Genomic DNA, 6,361 nt, shown 5'->3' with positions numbered 1-6,361 from the left:
CTGTTCAATGGGTCGGGTTGACCCGTTTCCGAACCGGTAGTTAGGGGGCCGGGTGAGCTGGGTTAGGGTGGCTGGTCCGTTTAAAAAAGAAATTCGGTTAATTGGATCGGTCAAGCCCGGCCAACGAAAAATGTTGTTGAATCGTTAACTCGTCCCGGTCCGGACCGGTTCAACGACTATAAATTTGTTTTTTTTTTTAAAGTGGTATGACCGTTGGCAACGGTTCGCTTCAATTTGGCAAATAGCCCTAATTTTTTTTTTAAAAATAACACTTTTAGTAATTACTAATTTAGCCATTTGAAAAACTATAAATATCCCCCCCCCCCCCTCTTCTTCATTTCTTCACTCATCTCTCATTTCTCAAACTCATATTCTCAATTATCATTCTCTCATTCTTCAACTAAAGTGCAATCAACTATTTGGCTCTTATTTTTTTTTGAATTTAATTTGTCGTATTATTTATTATTTGAAGTTTGAACAATTGAACTTCAAACTTTGAACAATTGACGTTTCTTCGCGGTAATGCTGGAGTTGCGAAATCATCAAGTGTTCAATTTATTGTCGAATTCGGTGCACTCCCTCCAACTCTTTCTCTTATTTACTATTTATTTGCATATTTAATTTTGCTAGTAGTTAAATTTTTACAATATGTTTAATGCTGCAAAAAGAGTTTGTAATAAGGTTGCTAATCAGCGTAATCAGAGAAATAGAAAAAGAGGTACTACTTCAACATCTGGTAGTAATTTAAATGACTCTACACATGTTTCTGAAACATTACCTGATAGTAATATAGATTATGAACAATTACAGGAAAATTTCGGTACAGAAGATAATGAATTAGAAATTGAAGATGAGACACCACTTACACCTAGTAGTGTTGGAGTTGGTAGACGGGGGTGGTGGTCGTGGTGCTAGTAGTAGACCACCTGTGGCCCCAACTACTAATCGGAGAAAATGAAGTAAGGTTTGGAATTTTTTTGACGAAATAGAGAATATTGATAGAGTTAGATGCAGACTTTGTAAAGATGATTTTAAACATAAGACTGGAGGACAATTAGGGGGGGACTGGGACACTTGGTAGACATATGAGAATTGAGCATCCTATAGAATGGGCTCTGATTTAGATGAAAATCAAGGAACTCTAAACCCTAGTACTGGAGGACTTATTAAATATGATAAAATGAAGGATCGTGAGGAGTTAGCAAAAATGATTGCTTTGGGTTGTCTACCTTTTTCTTTTGCTTATTCATCATATCTTATTATGTATATACAAAGGATTTATAATCCTTTATTTAAAGGTATCCCTAGAAGACTTGTAGATCTGATATCTTTAGACTTCATGGACAATATTAAACATACATACATTTTTTGTTTGACCACCTTCCTTGTAGAGTTTCTCTAACTTCTGATATTGGCCATACTGTTAATGGAAATGATTATTTGACAATTTCATGTCGTTGGATAGATGATAATTATTGTATGCAAAAATATATTATCGCTTTTAAATATGATGAAGATCAGAGTCATACTACTATGTTTATAAGTACTACTATTTGCGAAGTTGTTGAATTTTATAATCTTAAGAAAAAAGTATTGTGTATGCCTTTTGATAATGCTTCTAACAGTAATGCCGCAATTTTAATATTAAGACTGCTTTTGCAAAACTACTTGACGAAATTTTTCGTGTTAGGTGTGCATGTCATGTTTATAATTTAATTGTTAAAAGTGGCCTTGATTTATTTTCAACTGAGAGTACTCATGTTAGAAGAGCATTTGGTGTTATTCAAGGAGATAATAGACAATCTAGAATTAGGGAGTTTAAGAATAAGCGTACCGAGCATAACATTAACCCCAGATTCTTGCCAGACGAAATTGTTACTACTAGATGGAATATACATACTTATTTTTAAAATGTTGCTACAAATATAGTTTGCCAATAACTGAAGTTGCTAATGCGCATTGTACTGATCAAACCGTATATTAACAACTACTACTTGGGAGGCCATTAATGATGTTAAATTTTTACATATATTTTATACAGCTACTGTTGAGTTTTCTGGAGTATATTACCCTACTATTACTATGGCTTTAGTACATATAGCTGAATTTTTTTTACTCTCTGAATTTAAGAAGAAAGAAAAATATAAGGATGCTGTTGAAAAAATGCAAGCAAAATTCAAAAAATATTTCTTTCCAATTCCTCCGATTTACTTAATTAGTGCCGTTTTAAATCCTTCTATTAAGATGTCTGATTGTCACCAATTAACCAATGCTTTATATACTTATATGGAGATTGGACCAACTGAAATCCTAGATATATATTGTTGTATGAACAAGCTAAACGATTATTTACAATAATTATATAATTATTATGCAAATAAAGTTGATGATGCTGCTCTTAATGTAGGCAATGTTAATCCCACTATGCATTGTACCACATCTACTACTATAGATGATGATGAAGGCCTTGATGGTTTTAATGTTTGGTCTACATTTCCTACCACTCAAACCAGTAGCAGGAACATTGATGAACTTCAATTCTACTTGCAAAAGCAAAAAGAGCCTTGCATAAAGGAATTTTCACTGTTGGGATGGTGGCATGAGAATGAAAAGCAACTTCCTGTTCTTTCCGATATGGCTCGGGATGTGCTGAATGTGCCAATTTCAACTGTTGCATCAGAGAGTGCATTTAGTCAAGCAAGACAACAATTTGGAGATACCCGTCACTCATTGGGAATCAATGCTTTGGAAGTTTGGTATGTTTCAGATATTGGATTAGATCGGAACGAAGAAATCAGGGACGTGAAGTGTTGATAGACCAGAAGACAAGGAACTTGGAGATATATTACACATGGTAACCCATCTGAATTTTAACACTCCAGAAGATGGCCAAGAAGTTCATATTGTTTATGAAGAACTTACTAAGGCAATGCAAAACCTTTTAATTTACTCTTTTTCCGTTAATTTACTTGTTGTTAAATGTAAACTTCAATTTGTAAGTTTGAAATAAAAAAAGCACTTGCAAAGTGCAATTTTTTTTCCATCTTCATTATATTCTGTTATCTTAAATTCTTAATGTAATATTCAAAATTTCAAATATAAAGATTTTAAAGTCTTTGCATCCTTTTATTCAAACACTCTTTTTATAAGATTGTTTTTTTTGTTTTATATTTTATATTAATATTGTCACGACCCCAACCCCGATCGTGATGACGCCCAACACATTGCTAGGCAAGCCCGACCAATTATCAATCACAACCCCTCTCGTATAGACTTCATTACCAATTAACAGGGTTTAAATGCCAATTCAACATAAATAGAAGTCTGAAACAGAAGATAAAATGTGCGGAAATCATAACAATATCTCTACAATAGCCCCACCAATCCGGTGTCACAAGTCAAGAGCCTCTATCACAAGATTTCAACAGCCTAATACAGAGATAGTCTAGAATACTGAAAAATAAAAGATAGAGGGAGAAATCGGGTCTGCGGACGCCATGCAGCTACCTCGATAACTCCGGTGGATGATGATCAGCAGGAAGCTCTCACTATGCCTCGGGAACACCTGGATATGCACGCAAGGTGCAAGGAGTAATGTGAGTACTCCGACTCAGTGAGTAATAATCATAAATAATGGCCGACAGTAAGAAATCCCGTAAAGGCACTAAGCAGTTCTATATCAAGCAGTAAATCAACTCAAAGCAGCAAAATAATGAGTAAGTCGAGTGAATTATCTTTAAGTCAGGTAAAACAGATAGTTTATCAGGTATTTAACAGGTATAATTCTGTTCTTCGTACACAGTAACCATATATCTCTCACAATGACCAAATCAAAATAACCGCTGCGGCGTGCAGCCCGATCCGTACGTTGCTGTGGCGCACAATCCGATCCATATAAATAGTCGACTGCGCTCACTGGGGGTGTGCAGACTCCGGGAGGGGCTCCTACAGCCCAAGCACTATATTGCTGCGACGCGCAGCCCCATCCACATAAACATTTGCTGTGGCGGGCAACCCGATCCATATAAGTATTTGCTGCGGCGTGCAGCCCGATCCATAACATATATATATAATCCTCACTGTTGGCTGTTGGGTTCTCAACCCCTCTCAGTCATTTTGGGACACAATAATATAAGGTAGGGATCTCAGCCCACATATTTCTCTTGATTAGGATTAGCATTGATAAAACCGGTTCATATTATTTAAGCAAGTAGAAGTACATGGAGGATATGATTTTTTTTTTCAACAAGTAAAGTGAGCAGAATCAGTCAAAGGCCCCTAAGGGTTCTACAGGTCGGCACAAGGCCCCAATCATGGCAACTAGCCCAAATCATAATGATACTAATTAAATCTCAGTCAAAAATACGGTAGAATCATCAAACGGGATGGACCAAGTCACAATCCCCAGTAGTAATGGACCCCACGCTCATCATACAGCGTGTGTCACACCTCAACATAGCACTACGTTGTGCAAATCCGGGGTTTCAAACCCTCAGGACACCGTTTACAATCATTACTCACCTCAAACCGGCCAAAGCTCTAGCTCGCTACGTCCTTGCCTCTCAAATCGGCCTCCTCGCGCGTCGAATCTGACCAAAACCAGAGCGAATAGGTCACAATAGGTAAGGGAACAAAACCCAAGCGAAAACAATCGAAAAATATAGAAAATCTTGAAATTAGCAAAACCCGAGCCCCGGGTTCACTTCTCGAAACTCAAAAATTTTCACATCAACGGGTTCCTTATCTCGCCACGAGTCCATACATATCAAAAACTCTCAAATCCGACCTCAAATAGCCCTTCAAATCCCCATTTAAAATTTCAAAATCCCAAGCCCTAGTTCTCTCCTTTTTAGCTAAATTTCCATGAATTTCTAGGTTAATTTCACAATATAATGACGTTTTTGGTTCATAAAACTTACCTCCAATCAATCCTCTTCGAATCCCTCTTCAATTTCTCCCAAAGAGATCTCAAAATGTTCAACAATGGAGGAAAAATAACTTAAGCTCGCGGAATAAAATATTTAAAACCCTTCTGCCCAGCTCCAGTAATCCTTCATCGCGTTCGCGACCTCAGTCTCGCGAACGCGAAGCACACTTTTTAAATTCCTCAAAAATAACCCTAAGCGAATGCGACAGGGTCCTGCGCACGCGATGCTTTAAATCCCCAGACCTACGCGAACGCGAGCACACAAGCGCTAACCCGAAGAGATAAATCTCTGCAACACCTGAAATGAAAATCTGCAACTCCTCAAAGCAAAAAATGGTCCGATTGACCATCCGACACTCACCCGAGGCCCCCGGGACCTCAACCAAAAGTACCGACACATCCTAAAACCTCATTCAAACTTGTTCCAACCATCAAAACACCTCAAACAACACCAAATCCATCAATTCACATCGAATTCAAGCCTAAGTTTTCTAAAAACTTCCGAAACACGCTTTTGATCAAAAACCCAACCAAATCACCTCCGAATGACCTGAAATTTTACACACACATCCCAAGTCACACAACGAAGCTACATAAACTCTCGGAATTCCATTCCGACCCTCGGATCAAAATCTCACCTATCAACCGAAAATTGCCAAAATATTAACTTCGCCAATTCAAGCCTAATTCTACACCGGACCTCCAAAACCACTTCCGATCACACTCCTAAGTCACAAATCATCCCCTGAAGCTAACCGAATCATAAGAAATCACATCCGAGCCCTCTGACGCATAAGTCAACAACCGGTTGACTTTTCCAAACTAAGCCTTCCTTAAAGAGACTAAGTGTCTCATTTCTTACCAATTCACTCCGAACTCAACCCAATCAACTCAACCACACAAAACATGGATAACAAAGCATAAAGAAGCAGGAATGGGGGAAACGGGGCGATAACTCATGAGACGACGGGTCGGGTCGTCACACTTGTATTGCTAGTTACTGGAGTATTTTGAGATTATTCAGTATTGTATTTGTTTTAGACATTATTTTTATCTATGTTATTTTTTTGTTTTAGAATTTGTTATATAATGTTGAAAATGTGGTTAACTATTAAATATGTGTGGGTTCGTCTGCCATGGGGTTTGTTGTGTGCTATTACAACTTGGATAATTTGAAACGTGACACCGAACAGCTATTATCTAGTTAGGCTCAACATTTGGGATCTCAGGACTTTGCCCCCTTAGATTTTAACACAAAAGGCACCTCAATAGCTGAATTCTAAACTCGCCCTTCCATTGCTCCCAACTTTATCTTCCCATTCTGATGTAGGATTTTAGGCGAAAGCAAACTTCACAGCATACCCTGCTTGAGTTTAACCATCACGGATCAATGAGTTGTTACACTAAGTTGGCAATAATCGTCAAACATGCAAA

This window comes from Nicotiana attenuata, chromosome 9 (genome assembly GCF_001879085.1).
Source record: "Nicotiana attenuata strain UT chromosome 9, NIATTr2, whole genome shotgun sequence".
Lineage (NCBI taxonomy): Eukaryota > Viridiplantae > Streptophyta > Magnoliopsida > Solanales > Solanaceae > Nicotiana > Nicotiana attenuata.
Note: the sequence above shows the minus strand (reverse complement) of the source record.